The sequence below is a fragment of the Lemur catta genome, chromosome 7, assembly GCF_020740605.2.
Source record: "Lemur catta isolate mLemCat1 chromosome 7, mLemCat1.pri, whole genome shotgun sequence".
Lineage (NCBI taxonomy): Eukaryota > Metazoa > Chordata > Mammalia > Primates > Lemuridae > Lemur > Lemur catta.
Window position 1 is genome coordinate 8087970 of NC_059134.1, and position 20439 is coordinate 8108408.

General features: G+C 42.1%; 1 long non-coding RNA gene across 1 annotated transcript; it reads right to left on the reverse strand.

Annotated features, from left to right (window-relative positions):
* Nucleotides 1-1081: 1081 nt before the first annotated feature.
* Nucleotides 1082-9575, reverse strand: LOC123641150. Its single transcript, XR_006736233.1, has 3 exons — nucleotides 9296-9575; nucleotides 6478-6639; nucleotides 1082-1778 (listed from the first exon to the last, which is right to left on the reverse strand). It is a non-coding gene; the product is annotated as an uncharacterized LOC123641150 (long non-coding RNA).
* Nucleotides 9576-20439: the final 10864 nt, after the last annotated feature.

Consider the following 20439-nt stretch of genomic DNA (forward strand, 5'->3'; position numbering starts at 1 on the left):
TTTTGTAACCTGCTTTTGGAGAAGGGGTACCATGATTTCCTAATCTATAAAACTTAGAAATATAGATGACATGGAGGACACGTGTCATTAACTGGAAGAAACCACCATGGTCATTAAAGTCATATGGTGGCCTATGAGGCCAAGGGATGGCATCTCTGAGTCACTTTCCCAAACAAGGAATGGTAGCATGACCTTGGAGGAAAGGATGCAGAAGCAATTCCTCTATCCCCTTAGGAAGGGGCCTTGATTAGAATACACATCTGCCATCAATTGCCCTTTTTGATTTCATTTATTTTATGTAAAGTAGTTGGATTGGGGGGGACCTTTTTGAATATAACATGCATCTATATGCAAACTGAAAACCATGTTTATGAAGTAACTGTGATGATGTTGTCTGGATTTTGTAGAAAAAAATCACTTAACCTGATGTCAGGCAGGTTGGACAAACTATGAACCAGCAACGACTATGATTTCTAAAGTAAAACATATGGTGGATTCCAGGGCTCGCTTTGTTTTATCATAGCTTACCTAGCATATCCACACTACAAATTGCTGCTTCCTCTCTGCACACTTGCTGGGAATCTTGGTGTGCTGTGTGGTTTTGTATAGCAAACAAAAGGCATGTGCATATAGGCGTATATTGCACTGATTCATTAATTCAGTCATATAGCAAATGGTTAGGGAGAATTTGCCATGTGGTGGTCACTGTACTATGCACTGGAAATGAGGCAGCAAACAAAACACATGCAAATTCTGACTTTGCGGATTTTATATATTAATTGGGTAGGGAAGAAATGAAGTAGCAAATAACAAGAAAATACATAATAAAATAAAATGTGGTAAGTTCTATGTAAAAGATAGATCCAGGAAGGAAGAGACAGAGTACTGGGAGGGCTTTTTTAAATAGTGTCACTGATAAGGTAACTTTTAAACCAAAAAGTTGGCGAAGCAGAGTCATGAGGCTCTGGAAAGGGGAAACATAGCAGGCAGAGGCAACAGCCAGTGTGAGGGTGCCAAGTCAGAAGGCCCCTAGGCCGGAGTGGGCAGGAGCCAGCTGAGGACGGAGAAAACGAGTAGGAGATGAGGCTGCAGAGGTAGCAAAGGGCTCTGGGGATGAGCAGGTTGGTTTGTGCGTGTGTGTGTGTGTGTGTGTGTGTGTGTGTGTGTGGGCGGGAGGCGGGGCGTGGCCCTATTACCCATTTAGGATCACTGGTGTAAGGCATTTGAGACCCTTGAAGGACCTCAAAGCTGAAGGCCTTCTAAAGGCAGTATATATCCCAGCATTTTAAGTTACCAGAGTTTGCAGAGATTTATTGGGTGCAGCACAATGTATATGGTACCAGGGACAAGTCAAAAGTCATTTCTCAGGTCAGAGGTGTCTTTTTAATACCTTCCAACATGCCTGTGCGTTGGAATGTCTTGAGGCCAGTGTTCTTATTGGCTTAGTGTAAATATACTTAATTATATATTTTACATATTTATATATTTCATACAGTTTATAAAGTGTATAAGTACTTTAAATCTTATTTGCACTTTATAAATAAAACGTAAATATCAATAGCACCTGTTGAATGAGTAAGTGACACATGAGAGGAAGTCGTTAGGGCCTGATGATACATGACGACACAAAAGTTGCATAACATGTAATCCTAGTACCTATCACGGCTCTCCGTCATGCAAGTCAGCACGCCTGTTGTGTCATCACATCCTTGAGAGGAAGAGCATCGGCAGACGGAAGTGTTTGCACAGCACATGAATGTGAGCACAAGGAGAAAACCCTGTTTAGGAAAGAACATTTGTGTAAAGATTCACTTTTTCTTTTTAGGTAATGAATATAGAGGCAGCTTCCAGCTCATCATTTCAAACTGCTGAGTCATTTGCCACTTGAAATGAATTGAGGGCTGTTAAAGGTTTTATAGAAGAATTCATTAAATATGTATTGAGCCAGCTTAAGATGGAAATTGTTATAAAAACTGGCAACAGTTCAAACAGCAAAGCGTTTCAGTTTATGGTGGAGATATTTTACTCCTGCCTGGATTCTGTCCTCCATTAGTCCACTCAAACCGCAAGGCAACAGTCGTCTGCACGGGGCATGATAATTGCTGTAACCGCTCATGGCTGTTCCGACAGCCAAGGAAAACATTGTGATTCCAGCCAGGTGTTCCCTAGCCCAGAAGGCACGGTGTGCAGCGACAGCCATGCACTCACCTGAGTGCTGACACCTGGTTACCTGGAGGTGGGCTGTGAGGCCGCTGGAATAAACATGCATTCTCAGACACTCACAGGAAGTGCATGTTCTTCCCCACGCGCTGTTCACAGTTTCAGGGATGAGGAGGTGATGGAAAGGAAGAGGTGAGAGGTATACATTGGTGTGGCCTGAAAAGGTGGGCCACCTTGAAGTGGGGGGGCTTACAGGTTATAGGTGGGTTTAAAGACTCTTTGACTTGTAGTTGGTTAAGAAATAAACCTTTGTCTAAAGGCTTGGAATATTTTTAGATAAGGAAATCTGTTAATCAGAGACAAGCTACCAGAGATATATTTGTTGTGTATTGTGGACCTGCAGGTTTGCCTTGCATAGCCTGAGGCCTGTTAATGGGTTACAAAGGATATAGCCAAGAAGGGAGGGGGGGCATGATGAGGCTTGTCTGACCTCCCTCCTCATATCAGGCAATTCAGTTTTAGGGTATCCCCTTGGCCAAGAGGGGGCCCATTCAGTTAACCAGTGGGGGAGCCTTAAGGTTTTATTTTAGTTCACAAAATACTATATGTATTCCAGATATTCTGAAATATCATCCTCTAAAAATGACAGAGTAAAGAAAAAATAGGACTGGGCCCAGACTATTCAAAATCTATACAATTTGATAATCAAATCACTAATAAGATTTGTGAAAAAATGCTAGCAATTGAAAAAAGTTAAAGCCCTAATAAAAAGTAAACAATTGTTTTAAAAGAAAAAGATGAAGGTAGCTTGAGCAAAGATGCTGTAAGTGAGGGTGGAAGCTGAGTGTGGAGACAAGGTCGGGATGCATAAACACTGGGATAACCAGGCTTCCAGAACAGAGCGTGTGGCGAGGAAGAGCCAAAAGAAAGAGCATGCGATAAATGAGCATTATGCAAAATATTGTAATTTTTTTACATCTTGCTGCATTCAATTGAGTTAGAGCACGTTGCATTTGAAAGCGGAGGCCTTGCAAAAATAACAGGAAAATACCTAATCCTACAATTTCCCCAGCAATGCTTAAAGATCAGTCCTATGAATTGTCTAACACGTACCCTGCCAGGAGTTCTGTTTTGCACAACTTCTGAAAAAGCTGAATGAATGGAAAAGAGATGCAAATCTCTCTTTCAAAATTGTTTTTTGGAAATTTGCTTTTACAGAGTTCCTGAGTAAACAGCAAGAGAAGGGACTACAGCCTCAACCACATCTTGAAGACAGACTCACATCTCCTGAGATGATCCCTTCTCCAAGGAAGGACAGGAAACCAGCTTTTGGACTTTGACATCCTTGCAGTTTTTGTTATCTACCTGCTGCCGCTCTTGTTATCAACTGATGGAAGTCACTATTTTTTTCTCTCTTCTTCCCCCTTAAAATCAGCTAGCCACTTGGCCTTGCTGCGGGCATCTCCCTTCTCTTTCTTTGGGATGCCACGCGTCTCCCTGCTCTCTTCTTCCCTTTCCCTTCTCTCTTTCTTCCTCTTTCTCGCTTGCTCTCTCTCACTCTCCCATTCTCTCTATCCTTCTAAAAAAATAAAATAAACTTTTTACTTTTATATCTTAATCTCTGTGTGAAAAATCTTTCTCCACCAGCGCCATAAACACCCACTAAGCTTTCCGCCCTAAGATTGTTCAAGTGCTGCTACTCGGCGGCACAAAATTTAATTGTCTGGGGGAAAATCACTTATTAACCAATGAGATTTGTACATTTTACTCGTCTCTTTCCCTTCTCCAAGTGAACTAATTTGCATTAGAAAAAGTTAAGAAAGATGGAGAGAGCAGACTACTGACTGCACACTTCTGAATGTAATAAATAATTCAGAATTAAAAGGAATAATACAAGGATGCTGATGATATATTAAAGTACTTAGCATGGTGTCTGACACAGTATATGATAAATAAATGTTTCTTTCAGAAGATAAAATCAAAAAGGGTATAAATGTTTAGAATCTTGTGCAGAAAAATGACCAAAAAAATAAGAAGTCTAAGAACCTCGCTCTGCTTAACCCTATGTTGGAGTAATTTTAAGTGTCAGAGATGGGATGGAAGGTGGCACTGGGCAGGAGAGGCTGTGCAGCAACGTGCTGGGGCCCTTCGCTGCTGCAGAGGAAGCCAGCGAACACCGCCGGCTACCAAATGCCCAGGTAACGAACGTCGCAGTCTCCAGGATGAATGATGACTTTTAAACTTGCCAAGGGATCTCTTAATTACAAATTATAAAGCAGAGTCTTCTATGAAGGGGCCCGACAAACTGGAGAGAAGCACTGTGCCTTGGTAAATATCCACACTGGCAGGCTGACAGCAGTTTTATGTCCATTTCCTGCTCTAACACAGCATGAGGTGTTGCCATATATTGTCATTTAAAATCTAGTCTTGAGTTCTAGATTCAAACTTGTGACAATGATAATGACAGTAAATGATGGTGAGAGCAAATATATTGCATATAACAACCTATGGTTTATAAAAAGCATTTATAGAATCCAAATTGCTTGTGGAATTTGGGTGGAAATCATAATGGGAAAATATCTCCATCCTCTAGTTCACTGTGAACAATCTCAGCATAAGTATTTTGAGATAAATTTCCTATCATCACATCTAAGACCTAGGTAATTCTACACAGCAGGTATCTGGAAAATTCAATTCACCCGGGACGCCCTTCCTACTCCACAACCACCGCGGGGTATGGGATAGAAAATATATGTTTATTGCCGTGCTAAGAGATGACAAGGGCACAGCTCCTAAACTTGAGGAACACTTGGCCCAGTGTGCCGTGTCCCAGAAGAGGGTGCTCAGGGGGACAGGAAAGCATGGTGGGGCAGCTCATCCTGCAGGGGAAGGAAAGATGCCAGGGGCAGAAGAGCCTGCAGCGTACCTAGGAGTTAGCCTGGCGGCAATGACCCAGACGAACAAAGACAAGGAAGCCTGAAACAACGTAGTGTGGGGAAGGAGCGCAACAACTGCAGAATTATGGGAAGATAACAAGCCCGGTAAGGTGTCAGGTTTCAGCGTGAAAATGTCGGTTCTTGGGGTGCCCATGGCTGAAGAATGACCAGACACGCCAAGGTTAGGCAAGCGTGACAGTGAGGTTCATTGAGGAGAGAAAGATGGGATTAGAGGGAAAGAGCAAGATACAGGTTTACAGAACATGATACATACGCCACAGATGACGGGGCCCACTGTCACAGCAAAGGGAGAGCAGAAGGCAAGGCACAAAAAAAAGAGGGATTGGTTATGGTCTGCGTCTTGTTTTACAGTGCCCCTTGGGGACCTCCCTTGTGGCTCAGAGGTCACCATGGAACCACTTTGGACAGTTGGGAGTCACATGACCTGAGTCTTAACTACCCATGCAGGTTGTTCTAGGTCAATCTGGGAACTCTGTGGCACCTACACTGCTTGACCCATGGGAGAGTCCTCTGCATTCTTTTGCAGCTGCCACACCAAGTTCTGATTGGCAGATTCATAGGGTGTTCCCTCCTCCCCCAGGCATGGAGAATTAGGGAGGGGCAGGACAAAGATGGGGGACACACCCACTTTTGTCCCTGGGAGATCTGGAATCCCTCACTAGCCACCTAACAAAGGGACTGTCAGAAAATGACGATAGATAAGAAATGTAAGAAGGGCCACATCATAGGGCTTGGTTTGCAATGCAAAAGTGTTTGGATTTAATCTTGTAGTCATTAGGACAAAAGTGAAGAGTATTAATTAGGGAAAGAAATAGGTCAATTTGTGATTTGGGAGAACTAAATGCTCTGGATGAGGGACACTACCAAAGTGAAGTTACATTTTGTTTTTCTGTAAGCTGGAGTTATGTCTCGCTTCCGTTGCCATGCTCTGAGCACCCAACGTTCAACCTACCCTCCGCACCCTCCTTTACTTTCTCACCTCATCCCTCTGCTCCCTACCCTCCCTCTGGCATCTGAGCTGAGGAACTGCTGAAGTTCGACACAGTCGAGTGGCAGGGGGTCTGGAGCCAGGGTGCTGTAAGGGAAACTGCATTTCCACGGGCAACAGGCTTCTTAGGCCAAACTAAGACGACTGCCGCAGTGCTTTTTCCGGCCCAGCCCTACCGGGAGGCAAGGTCAGCACACTCATGTAGCCAAGGTGTTACCTCCTGTGTGAGCCCATGTGATCGCGCTTTCCCATGGCGTGCTGCCACTGTTGCTCGGGGCCATGTGTAAGCTCGCCATGCTCTCCGCCATGCTTTTCACCACTGCTGTGTCCCCCGACAACAAAGAGCACTCTCACCTGCCCACTACCACTCACCTTTTCTTCAAATTTCCAAAGCCTGCCCGGAGCACACGCTAGCCACAGAGCATCCTCCTTGCGGGAGAGTCGTGAGCAGTTCTGGAATGGACAACCAAAGCGGTCGGGTGGAGAAGTCGTCACAGCATTATGGGGGAGGTTGCTCCTGACCATGTCATGCGTCTTAAATAGGGAGAAAGAGCAACAACAAAGAACTGATCTAGGTCTCAGGCTCACAATCCAGTCTCTAATACCAGTGAAATGTGTGGCTGTTTGTCAGGATTTTACCTCTGCAATTCAGATTCTGTATTGTTAGAGAGTTAAAGCAGATGACTGCTAAAATGGCCTCTAATTGTGACGGGTCTATGTGGTTCTCTAAGGCGACAGGAGTGGGCGAGGTTGGTTCTTGTCGGATGGAGAGGGAGCTCTGTCAGGGGACTAGCAGAGTGCAGACAAAGGAGAAAAGGCTGCATTTGAAAGACTGGAAGAAAGTCATTCAATGTACTTCACTAAGAAATGGGACTTAGTCACTTCCAGAACATTCAGCTTTGGTGAAAGGTTATTGAGCCTTTTCCGGAGTCTAATGTCTGGAAACAAGCTTCTGAGCTAGATGATATCAGCTGAACTCCTGATGCAAATTACACTCTGCTCCTCATACGGTGCTATTTTTATCCCTTACAGTATGTGATTTCTCTCAAGGACAATAGGAATGTTCATAAACTATGCATAGGTCATGATGGTGCTTAATGGAGAAATAACCATTTGTTAACAGAGCATTAAATGTTTAATAGTCCATTAGCATAAAATCTTTTAAATAATATTTAGGGATATTTTCTAATATGCCTCCTTCCACTAAGCAGAGGAGTGTCGCAGTATTGAAATTCATAAAGGTGCCTCATCTTTTGACCCTACTAGAATCTAGTAGGTTTTTCTCCTAATTCTCTGGAAATGTCAAGCTTAATCACTCTATAATTATCAGTTAAACAGTCAGCTGTATCTCCTCGCAGGCCCTTTGCATAAACATTTAGAACAATTATAGCCTGAATCACTTGGTGATCCCATTAGGAGTGGAGTGAAAGTGGACATGCCATTCCTCGTTAAAAAGAGGGCTCTGGCACTCAGTTACAAAGAGTGCACAGCTTGAGCTGCTTGGAGAAAGCCAGGCACTCCTGGGTTCTATGTTTGCATAATATCTGTGCTCAGAATTGCCGGCCGCAGAGCCAGATTTTACCTCTGCATATCTCAGCAAGGGAAATCGAAAGAGGGCTGATAGGAACAGGAGGCAAAAAGAGAAAGAAGTGGGTGGTGTTGCTATCCAGAGCTTTGCCAATCAAGCTGAGAGGAGCTGTAAAGCAGTGAGAGCCAAAATCTCTCTAAGCCAAATCTTCCTTCCCCCATGGCCAGTTCAAGCAGGACTTGCTTTGATGCCAGGGAAAACGAGGCAGAGCTGCTCAGCAGAGCAACATAGGTGTCTTTCAGAACAGTTAAAAAATGCAACATTTCCTCTTCCCAGGCTCTTCCTTACTACAGCTAAGCTTTCCCCCTGTCTGGGGAGAAGCAACCTGAAATTTAGAATCCTAGAGTATGAAGACTAACTTCTGAATCATGCAGGGTGACAGCACCTAAGTGAGCCCCTGAGTAGAGACCTACCCCTGGCTCCCGTGAGACCCAGTAGAATGCTTTGACCAGAGAATGGAATTAAATATTCATTATTACAGAAACTTCTGTCCATTTTGTTTTCTCATAGCACTGTGTCTCCATTTTACAAATACTCTCAGAGGCTTTGGACTAGAGTATTTCTGCAAGATCAATAATAATTACAATAGTAGAGAAGAAAACGGATCAAAAGTTGGCATTGCCTTTTTTATTAGACTAACTAGTGAGAGTCAGAGATCACAGATATATTTAGAATATTCAGTCTGGCAGGGTCTTTAGAAATTGAGTAAGCTGACTCCTTTGTTTTGCAAATGAGGAAATTTACAGAGGTTATATTACTTCCCCAAGGTAACAACTCCAGCTGGCGGCAGAGCTCTTGTTCTCTGAGCCAATTTCTAACTTCCAGAGGAGAAGTTTCATGATCAGTCTTATTTGCTATCAATAACAATCAGAAATAGCAATTATATTTTCCCAACCAAATGGCTTGAGGGAATTTTGTATTTGGAATGGAAAATGATTAATACAAACCTAAGAAAAAAAGAGGGTGGTCACATATAAAAATATGCTTTTTAAAAACACTAAAAATGGTAAAGTTGAAGCTTTGGGGCTCACATTAACATTTTCTTGGACAACTGGATATGTTTTAATTAATATCATTGACATGATTATGTACACACACATATTAATATTTAACAAACCTCGGCTACATGCATTTATCATATTGGCAAAATGAAGTATATGCTGTTGTATTGAGAGCTTCTGAAATTATATTATTCATGCTCGTGATACATTGTACTATTTTATATCAGTTTGTGTTTGTCTTTCTGCATCTCAAATGCAAAACAACCTCCCTGAATGTTATAATGAGCTACAAATCAGAATATATTTATGTCATAACTTGGAAAATTTAAGATTCAAAACCTTGTAAGTTTTAATAGACTTATTTAAAACTCAGAATATTGAACAGACCTTTTCACATTTAGTAAATTCTTTGTGTTTTAATTTGCCAATGTAGGTCTGTTTTAAAATAAACTTCCAGGGTTGAATAATCCATTTAAAAAAAGTAAAACGATTTTAGCTACTGAATCACATTCCCATTTCGATGACCTCTGTAGGCGTGAAGTTAATACCTTACTGAAATGAGTGGGTGAAGGAAGGGACAGTTCACATTACTGATGCTCACTGCAGAATTTCTTTGTCATGCTTCTCCTTTTTCTACATCTTTTCTCGCATTTTCGTTCAGGAGAAAGTCGTGCAAGATCCAATTCAATCTGGTATTTGACTACCTTTGCACCTCAGTCTTCAGGACAAAATGGAAATGACTGGAAAAGAGTTATCTTCTCCCTTTCCCTGTGGTACCCCAACCTGTAAAGAACTGCTATTCACATCAAGAAGAATAAGAATTGAGTTAAAACCATGGTAGACTGTTTCTTCTCTCATTCACCACTCCTCCTAATCCATGTAAAAATTATTATAGTGATTTCATACCAAAAAAATGCATTTGTAATAAATAAATTGCTTTAAGTAAGGTACTGCCACATAAGTCTTCATTCCTCTTAGTACCTACTCTGGTAGCATAGCCTTTATGTTCAGAACACACTTTAAAAACCGTTTGACAAAGAAAGATCTCACAGAAGCACTACATTCCAAGACGCCTGGCAATGTGTGTCCCTGGGTGCCTCATCTGACCATCTGTAGTCGTACAAAGTGGGGATCACTTACTGGGGGAGGAGGCAGCATGCACTGTCTGGGGAAACAAATCAAGCTTGTCTCCGCAGTGGTTTTGCAAGTAAGAATTAATCAGGGCTGCCATTAATAATGTCGCTTCTGCACTGCGTGTGCACAAGTGTGTGTACCTAAGCAAAATGTTTGGCTATGAATATAAACTGGGCTGATTAGCATGGACTCATTCTGCAGGGCTTGGAAAATATTAGACTTCTCTTCAAAGAAACCAGAGGTGCCAGGTAGGGCATTTGAACGACATATGTGATGAAGAGTTTCAAGCTTTTCCCTATAATCTTTATATAAGATAGGAAGGCCGAGGAAGAAAAAAAAATGTATTTGGGAGTTTGGCGGATTACTTTACGCTTGTTGGAAAATTGATTTTAAAAATACACATGTGACAAGTGATTGTACAAATAAATCACAGGCAATGTCCTCTGATTCATTTATCCGCTCATTCATGTGATACATGATTGTGACCGCCTACTATGATCCAGGCCTCTTTTGCGTACCCTGAATAGAGCTGTGCACAAAACCTACAAAAGACTGGCTCTCGTGGGACTTACATTCTTTTTAAGAGAAAATCAGTGTTTGCCATGCATTGTCAACAACTCCTAGGCACAGTTTAGAAAGATAACCAGTGATAGTCAAGTAACTATTCACAAATTTCTGGATTATATAGTTTTCTAGCAACACTGATGCATTTTATATTCAGATGCTGTTAAATGCTTTGTCACTGGCTGGATCCAAACCATCTGCACGTTACAGTTTGCCTTGCTGAGCTGAGCTAGGGCCTTTCTCTGTCTCCAGCTTCATGTTCCCGGAGTGGGCGAGGTTGCACTGAGCTGACAAGTGCCGCGTTATTGCCTTCTGTTTGGCTTATTACCACCGTGACCTCTGGTCTCTCTCACTTCCAGCTCTAAATAAATTTAAAATGCGAATTCTTGGACAGACATCAGGCGTTGGGAAAGAATATGGGGTCCGTCTGCACTTGACCTCATCTCTTTTCATTCCGAGTTTATAACAGACTAAACAAATCCCAAGAAATTTATATCTCAATTTTATAGAGTAGAAGAGGAATGATACATGTAAATGAGAATGAGCCCGCTGTCTGTATCGCAGGAGAAAGCTGGGTGGAGTCCTAGGAGTCGGGCTGTTCACCTTTGTGAATTCACTTACATAAATGCAGGGCCTTGGAATGGTTTAGGTGTTTTTTGGAACCTGAATGTGTGCTTTTGCGAATGCTATGGTTTAAATGTGTCCCCCAAAATTTTATGTGTTGGAAACTTGGTCACCAATGTAGCAGTGTTGAGAGGTAGGACCTTTGAGAGCTGAGTGGGTCATGAGGTCTCTGCCCAAATAAATGTACTGACCCATTTGTGGATTAATGGATTAAAGGGCTATCGAGAGCATGGGTTAGTTAACATGAGATTGGGGCTGTTATAAAAGCCAGTTTAGCCATCTCTCATAAGCCCCCTCACCGTGTGATGCCTGTGCCACAGTCAAGATTCTGCAGAGACCCCCCCACCCCCCACCCAGCAAGAAGGCCCTCACCAAACATCCAAGTCTACTTTGGACTTGCCAGCCTCCAGAACTATCAGAAATAAATTTATTTTCTTTATAATTTACCCAGTCTCAGGTTTTCAGTTATAGCAACAGAAAATGGCCTACACACATTAAAACACAGGGATTTCTTGCATCTCTTTAACCAAATCATGCTCCCACATGGAAAAAAAAGTGACTAACTCAGTACCAAATGCCCCTAATATTATTGACGTCACAGTCCTGGTCCCAGACACATTGCGATATCTTCTAGCCTTGACCTGGTCTTATCAGCAGGTGATGTTTTCTTGCAAAAGAGGAGATCCTTCTGGAGTCCTTGCTCAAGGCATCAGCAGTTGTTATTATTTCTTTAAAGAAAAAAAATTACCTACAAAAATATGTTCTGTTTCTAGACTTAAATCCTGTATAGCCTGAAAGGCAAATGGGAAAGATAGAGCTGGGTTTTCTCTTATTGAAGTTTTTGATTCATCTCTACACTTTACTGGAACACTAAGTGTATCAACTCACGTCCCTACAGTCCTCTTAATGCAGCACAACATGAAAAGCCTGTAGCCACGGTACTGCTGTTCCCAGCTGTGATCATTTAACAACAAAAAGCCATATCTATGGTACAGGCATGTGAACAATCACCACAGTGCCAAATGTGGTATGTATACAGCCTTTTCTTTTTTAAAATTTGACTCTACTCCTGATACACTAAAGGAAGAATGTAGTCTCTCCAGATCTTAAAGCCCGAGCATGTTTTTGGGAACTGTGGAAGCAAGTTCTGGCCATTGTTATGCAGAGAATAAAACTGCATGAGTATTAAAAACAGAGGAATCACAGAAATCCTTTGAATATGCAATGGTTATTTCTGTTTCTTGGGAAAGAAATTGAAACAAGAAGAGAATAATTCCTGTTTAACACATTAACCGCTATGTGAGTTGTATGTAACTCACGCTAGTTTTGAGCCCAGGACCTCATGAAACAAAACTCTGTAGTTGGCTTGTAAAAATCTTACTTGTTGATGTTCCTATTGTTACAATTAATATTGACAATTTAATTCTAGAAATGTGGATTGTGTTGGATATAACATGCACAGAAAATAATAAAAAATAACAACTTAGAAAAAGGATTGTTTTGTTTTAATAAAACACCATGGCCCCAGGGAAATTTTTTTTTTTAGTGTGGCAGTCAATGTGCTAAGCTATTTCTCTGTATTGCATTCATCAGCCAAGGCTTGTTTACTGTGCATGTGCCACTGTGTCATTCTGTCACAGTGGTGCACGAGGCTGACTAAACCCTGGCCTCATGGAGCTTATGCAATCACAGAGGAAGCAGATGTTACGCAAAGAGTTACACAATCATGACCTGCTTCCAGCTGTGCGAAGCGGTCAGAAGCAGCCAGGTTGCTGTGAGACTATTTGGTAGAAGAACCTAATGGCATCTGACAAACAGAGGTGGCTTCCTTGAGGAAATGATGCTTTAGCTAACACTTAGAAAGCTACCAAGTGGGCTTATTTCTTCTTTCTGGTTGATGTAAGGAAATTCTATAAATCTAAAGTCTTCGTTTTGTTTACTTTCTTCAAAATAAATATTTTCAGTAGTGAAACAGGGTGCTATGTGATATTGGGCTAAAATTGATAGTAATGATTAGGCTCAAAATAAACATTCCTAATATATTATAGTGGAAGGCATTTTAAAATGTCTCCCCATCTCTGGCTCTTTCCACTCAGATGCGGAGGAGTGCATGGGAATGTTACCCATCTCTTTTTTGACACAGAATGTAAAAGTTCCCCATGAATGTCATTTTGGTAGCACTGGTTTCAGAAAGATGTTGGAAGATCATTGGTGTCCCTATAACTGCCAGGGCCACTAACTCCTTAGTTCACACCAGGGATAGCTCACCAGCCTCTTAGTTGGTCTCCCTGACTGTAGCCCCTTTCCTGCAGAATCCATTCTCCATACTACCACTGAGGCGATCTTTCCAAAAGCGAGTCCGATGATGATGCCCCTGATGATGACACTGGTCCTTGAACCATAAGAGAAGGTCACTCAGGATCTGCCTGTTTCCCCTGCCTCACCCTGAAGGAAATTCATAAAAGCCCTGAACTGCAGCTACCGAGGACTGCTTGCAGTTGCTCTCGCACACTCCAGTGCTGGTACGTGTTTCATCCACCTGGAGTACTTTCCCTGCTCTCTTTCTCTACCTTGTTAACTCCCACTTATTCCCAAATACTCAGGCTAAGCGTCAGATGCTTCAGGAGCAGCCACCTCCTGTCCCAGTCGGAGGGAAGTGTCTGTCCCATACGTTCTCTTCATGCTGGGCATTTTTGTCTCCCACAGATTGACTGCACACTAGCAACCTGATAGCCACTAGTCATGTGGATATTGAAATTCATAATAATGAAATATAAATGCAATTTTAGTTTGTCAGTCACACTAGGTACATCTTACATACCCAACAGACATGGGTGGCTGGAGGTCACATATTGGACAGCACAGACTAAAAAAGATCTTTTCACTACTGCAGAAAGTTCTATTGAACAATGCAACTTAAAAGGTTTGGACATCTCCTTAACTTCCCCTTTGGACTTTAAACATCTTGAGGTCACATATGTAACTCCAGTGTGAGCAATGTTCAATAAATGTTTGCTGAAAAAAAAAATGAATACCTTATTAAGATCTGAGTTTCACATCTGTTATTACATGTAAGCAATCAAAGTCTTTTTATTTTTTTAATCTGACAAGACAGATTTTGACAAAAGGGCTTTCTAGACAGGTAGCACGAAAAGTTAGAAACAATAAGCAGGGCAGAGCTTCTGGAATATCTTTTGCCTCAAGCTCAGGAAAGGATCAAGCCTCTACCCTGATCCAGCATCGTTAAGAAGGAAGACAGTAGAGGTTTACAGTTTAGTTGCAGGTACAAATATTTCTACCCAAAACAGCCTGTATTGTAATTTCTATAAATGACATCCACTAGACCATGCTACTTTTGGTTGGAAGGCAATATTAATGGTAGCTTAAATGTTCAGTTTGAATTCTGAGGGGAGAAACTAGAGTGATAGAGCAGTTTTAAATTATTCACCAGCCATCAACCACGCAAATAGCAAGTTTAAAGGTGGTGGTTGTTGTTGTTGTTGTTGTTTTTAGCATGGACTTTCCCCTAGGGTTATGGGATGCTAAGAGCCCAAATCTGGGAGGATCAAATATAATAAGCAAGGCAGATCTATTTTCCTCCAGCAAAATAAGAGAGCCTCTGAACCCTCAAACCTGTTAATACAAAAAGAAGCTGATCCTAAAAAGAAAATAACATTAAAAGAACTTGATTTTGGTTATTGCTTTTGTTTTGTTTTCTGAATACAACTACACTGTGTAGTCTGCTAATTCTGTACTTAGTTTGTAGCCAATATGCAACAATCCAATTCCTATTCTTTTCAAAGTTAGATATCCTTATAAATGATAAATTGTAATGGCTCATTCAAGTGTCTTTTCAAGGAAGCCAGGGGTAATTAGTGTAGCTTCCAAAGTGTGAAGTAAGCCCTGAAGTAACTCCTGCTTTTGAATGACTCATAATGTTTGGCAGATTTATATATTTAGGTGGATTTATATAATAAATAGTTAGTTTCCCTTCCTCTGTTCCTCTTCTTCCATTGACTTAAATGGGATTTTGTTTAGCCAGGAAAAAAGTTGATATTATGTTAATAATTCTGGATAGACCCATTTGGAAATACTCATACCATTGGTTGAATTTAGTTTAACCTAGTGACAGCCAATCCTAGAAAGTGGTTTGGAATCTTCAAAAAATGAAAATATTAATTAACGATGACACAAGAAAATTTAAGAAAAAAAACAACCTTAATCCCACTACTCCAAAACAATTGTTCCTGTTTGTGCCTATAATTTTCCAGAGTCTATCCATGTGCTTTCACATTTTATCAATTGTAGTTTACATATTACTTTGCATTTTGATTTTTTCTCTTAAAATTATATTTCAAACATTACAAAAATCCAATTTTGCAAAGCCATAACTCGGGTATCACTCTGCAGTAGTCTGAAGAGGCATTTACTGCCTGTAGAATCCCAACAAATCATCCGGGCTCTGTCAGTCTGTGATGACACCATTTAGGAAGAAGTGGAGGTAAGAAATAAAAACTAGTGTAACCCTTTGAGGGAAGAAGACTGCAGAATTGCCAAGTGCTATTTCCTGACAAGGCCTCTCTAGAGAGGCTAGGATGAAAGCCACACAAATCACTGAAAGCAATTTAAGAAATTGGAGACCCTTCAAGTGTGGGAAAGGAAGATGGAAAGAATAGAGCGCTCTAGAGGGATCTGTTCTTTTTTTCAAGAGTGTGTGGAGAAGGTGGTTAGCTAAGTGGGTTTGTGCGTTTCCAAAAGAGCGCCCTATTGGTCCGGGAAAGAAGAGACATGCTGTCACAGGGCATTGAGGGGAAGTCCCAGATTTTTCCCTGTACCGTTGAAGGCGTCTATGGAAGGGCCCTCCTTATCACTGCCTTAAGCGGCCATTTGCCCTTGGCTTGACCTTGCAAAAAATGGTCTTTACATCGTCTGTGACTATGTGAGCTGTGCTCCTTCTGAAATACTGTTGTCCTCCTGACAGGGGCACTGCTGCCTGGAATAGTAATGGAGTAGACACACGTATCTCCCTCGTGCCTGCTGTGTACGTATGTAGTTTTCCCGTCAGTTTAAGGGGAAACAAGACAAACTTTCCCCCTTTTTTATACTCTCCTCTCGCGCTGGTGTTTTGCTGGGGATGGGCTCGCAGGCAGAGGGAGGTCTAGCTTGCGACACAGCTGGTAGGTGGAGGGAAAGCACTGAGGATCTGACACAGTCTTTGCTTTGGTGACTCAGGCTGCAGTAAACTTAAACTCCAATGTTGTTCTTCCAATTGGTGGGCTGGAGTGAGAAAGAGCAATGGAAAGAGTGAGTCCCACCTTTTCTCGGTCGCCTTGTGTGTCCCTGGCACATCTGCTTTGTTTGTGGAGGTGTCACCCTGGCAAAAGTCATCACCAGCCTGAATTCTCAGGAAAATCTGAGGGTGATTTTCTCTTAAGTCCCAGCCCTTAGAACATGCCGCATTCTTTTGTGCCCCCCCCCCCGTTTCTTATTCTCTGTTGCTGCTTTTTTTTTTTTTAATGTGGGCTTTATAGATGCCATCCAAGATTCTTTCCAGTTCTAAAATTTTACAATTTTATGATTTTTTACGGTTAGCCCTGCACAGTGAGGATGGTGACCTGGGTAGAAACTATTGAGGGAGGGGGTGGAGGAATCCAAATTCACCCAGGACTGAAACACTGGGCTGAGCACCAAGTTGAGTGTGGCATCCATCTGATGTGCTTCAATCCTCAGTTGTGGGAAAAAAAGGTCCTCTCAATTTTTAGATGAGGATGTGGGTAAGAGATCAATAACTGTGTGGCGTTTTCCAGCCAGTAACCTACAGACTCAGGGAGGGAATGTGGCTTCCTTTGACTCCCAAATCCAGCCCTTCTCTGATTCAGTTTTGTCAGTAACGTGCCACTCCACAGCTCGACCACAGGGCCCTGTGCCACCCTCTCACACAGGACCCTCTGATCCGACGGAGCGGAACCGAAAGCAGAATAGCAGTTATGGGAGTGGGCTTTGGAGTCACTGTGCCACCTGCACAGAGCTCACAGACAAGGACAGTGGACAGTCTTAAACGTTAAAGATCTTATTAACAACAAGAAGCTCACAATCCCATCATCTGAAAGCAGTTGTTTTGATTATTGTATGCTTTCCATATATACGACTATTTCATATATTTACAGTTATAGTCTACATGCCACTTTTCTGCCATTTTGAAGATTAATATTATTTTCATAAACATTTTGAGAGTTATCTCACATTGCCAAGTTTCACCTCTCATTTCCTCTACTCTCAACGTATACAGAGCATACGGCAAAGAATAGAGCTACTAGAGACCAAATGGAAATTTATTTTTCTAATAAATTCCTTTTTTGGAGTAGATAAAAAATGATACATATTGATTCTATAAAAATTAGAACATTTAGCATTTCAGTATTCTTTCTCTCTCTATTTCTATATGTATCTATTCTCGCTTTCTCTATCTATACATATTCTTTCTGAACAAAGCATTTATGGTTGATTCACTTTTCAAATAAGTGTGCTTTTGAGTCATTGATCATACATGTTGCCATAATGGCACATCTAAATTTCATTAATTTGATAAGAAATCTATACATTTTTAGCTGTGTTTGCCATATATGAGCCTACATTATAATATCCATAAAAATTTGGAAAGCAAAGACTTCTCTTAAAGCTGAATTCTAATTAGAAGAAATAAATAGTGTGTTATGTGGAAGGAAAAGCCAGGCACCATCATTTAGTGTGACGAGTTTGCTGTGTTAATTTGATGGAGTATTGTGTGCAATGAGAGGGATAAATGTCACATGCGGGCCACTTTGATGTGTCATTGCCCTGGTTGACCTGGGCCTGCAAGATAATCAGTTTCTACTCCAAAAAGCTTATAATCTGAGGGCTTTTTCATTTATCCCCCGAGAATTAGCAGAATGAAGTTATCTGATGGCAGCAAGGTTGTCTCCCGCAGCTGCTGGTAGGTTCCCAGCCACGATGAGCTACCCGATACCCAGCAAACTCAGATGCTCAGAGTTTTGTCCTTGTCCTTGCTAACTAAGGTCACTTGTTTTATAACTGTTATTTATTGCAGATTGGATCTGTCTGTTTATTGTTCTGCTACAGTCTTGCTAATAATTTTTCCCTTTAACCAGGCAGTCTGGTGGTCACGAGTGGCCCCAGGACTGGGCAGTCACTGGAGGGCTGGCAGGTGAGTCAGCCACTGAGCCGGCTGCCTCCACCCCTGCAAGAAGCAGGTGATGTGACCCTAGGTGCTCCGCTCTACGCCTGCGCTCTCTGCGGGGTGGAGGCCAGCGGCAGTGTCCGCTGTGCACAGGCCTGAGTCGCAGCCCTGCCCCACCTGTCAGGGAAACAACCGGCCCCTGTTGGGCAGGAGTCAGCCCCAACCGAGCCTGATGAGGTGAGCCTTCGATGCACAGCTGGTTGATTCCCGAGCACCGCCTAACACTTGACTCTGAAATGCTGAGCTCCGTCAGAAACCTCTCTTTCCAGAAGCCACAGGCCCGGGTAAGTCACTGCTGAATTGGCGATTCACACGTGGGTAAGCCCAACGGGCCTTGACTCGATTTCCTGTTCTGGATCGCTTCGTCCTGAGCTTCTAAATGTCTTCTCGCAGCCCTTAGCAAAGGAGGGTCAGCAGGCTGCCCATTTCCATTTCCAGCACTTTTGGCTCCAAATGGCACAGTCACTGTCCCTCACAACTAAATGCAAATTGAAGGGCAGTGACTTAGCTGATATGCTGTGCAGGAGAACTGAAGGGTTTCCTCAGACCCACACGGCTTCTGCCTTACGCACCATGATGGGATGGAAGGGGCTTAGGCTTTCGAATCAGACCAGAATCCAAATTCCAGCTTTCTCATATAATATTTTCTGATATTAAACAAGTCACGTCACTTCTCTTGGTTTCAAGTTTCTCATCTATCAAATAAAGCTGCTAATACTAAATGTTCAGAATTGTTATTAATTAATGAAACAAGACTGATTATAGCACCTTATACATACCAAGCTCCCAATGAATATTAGCTAATGTAATAATTCACAAACCCCAGACTTGTGGAGTATGCTTAATCCATGTTAGTTATGCTTACTGATATTAGTAAGAGTATGTACCCTTTGCTATGATAGTTTTATAAGGAAATGATGAACAGGTCTCGAGGACCAGCTAACCAGGTGGTAAGCAGAGAGAGAATAGAGGTACCTGGAAAAAGCTCAGGGTGGACAGACACAGGTGGGGCCCAGGTGAGGCAGAGAGACCATGGCCTGCTCACGTGGGTGTAAAGAGCCCTGGGAACGGCCACACACTCAGCAGAGTGCGTGCCAAGGTCTGGGCTGTGGGCAAGGAAAAGCCACAGAGGACACAGTGAGGTTGGCAAGAAAGCTTCCTGCTTAGAGCAGTTTCAGACTAGAGCCAGAAGGAAATGTTCTTTGACTGTCAAATATAAATAGCATTTTAATTTCCAGACATCAAAAGGAAGTCTAAAGACGTGGGCCAGGGAAGTAGATGCAAGGTACATAGAAAACGTGTGACCTCGAGTGGCAGAAATAACTGAAGGGAAGACTAGAAACAAAAAGTGTTTGGGAAGATTTGGTATCATGGTCATTTCTCACTTAATGTCATTTACAGGTTCTTGGAACAAAAATGACAAATAACAAAACCACTTTTCCCATAGTAATTGATATGAACAAGAGTTAAGTTCCTATAGCATATTTCTGGTCACAAAAACATCATCAAGCTTCTAAATAAAGACCCAAACATTTCTAATATTAAACATTGAAATAAATATGAGCTATCCATACATTTAAGAAAGATTAATACAAGCAAGTAAGACCATTATTGACTCACGTTTCGGTGAACCAGCAAATGGTGGCAGTCCTGGCGGTGCTGGGTTAAGTCCAGGAGTAAGTGTTTGCAAAGGGAGGTTGTCGGAGCACCACCTACATCACGCCATGCAAAACAAACAATAACACACAGGACAGCTCGCTGAGCACGTCTGTACCGCATGCATTGTTTAGTGTTGTGCATTTGGGCGATTATCATAGACTACATGTTTTTAATTGACAATCATTTGTATTCATTCATTGATTTTCCAACCTGTTTATTCCAGTTCAGGGTTGTGGGTGGCAAGAGCCCGTACAGGCAGCTCAGGCTGCAAGGCGGGAACCAACTCTGGACAGGACACCATCCATCCATGGCAGGGTCTACCCACACACGTGCCCACACTCACACTAGACACGCCAAAGAGCCTAAACTGCATGGCTTTGGGATGCAGGCGGAAACCAGGGTACTTGAAGAAAACCCACACAGACATGAAGAAAACGACTCTATGCAGACAGAGGCCCCAGCCAGGAAGCATTTTTTTTTTCTCATCAACATTATAATAAAACAGCATTGAATGAAAGGATGTTATT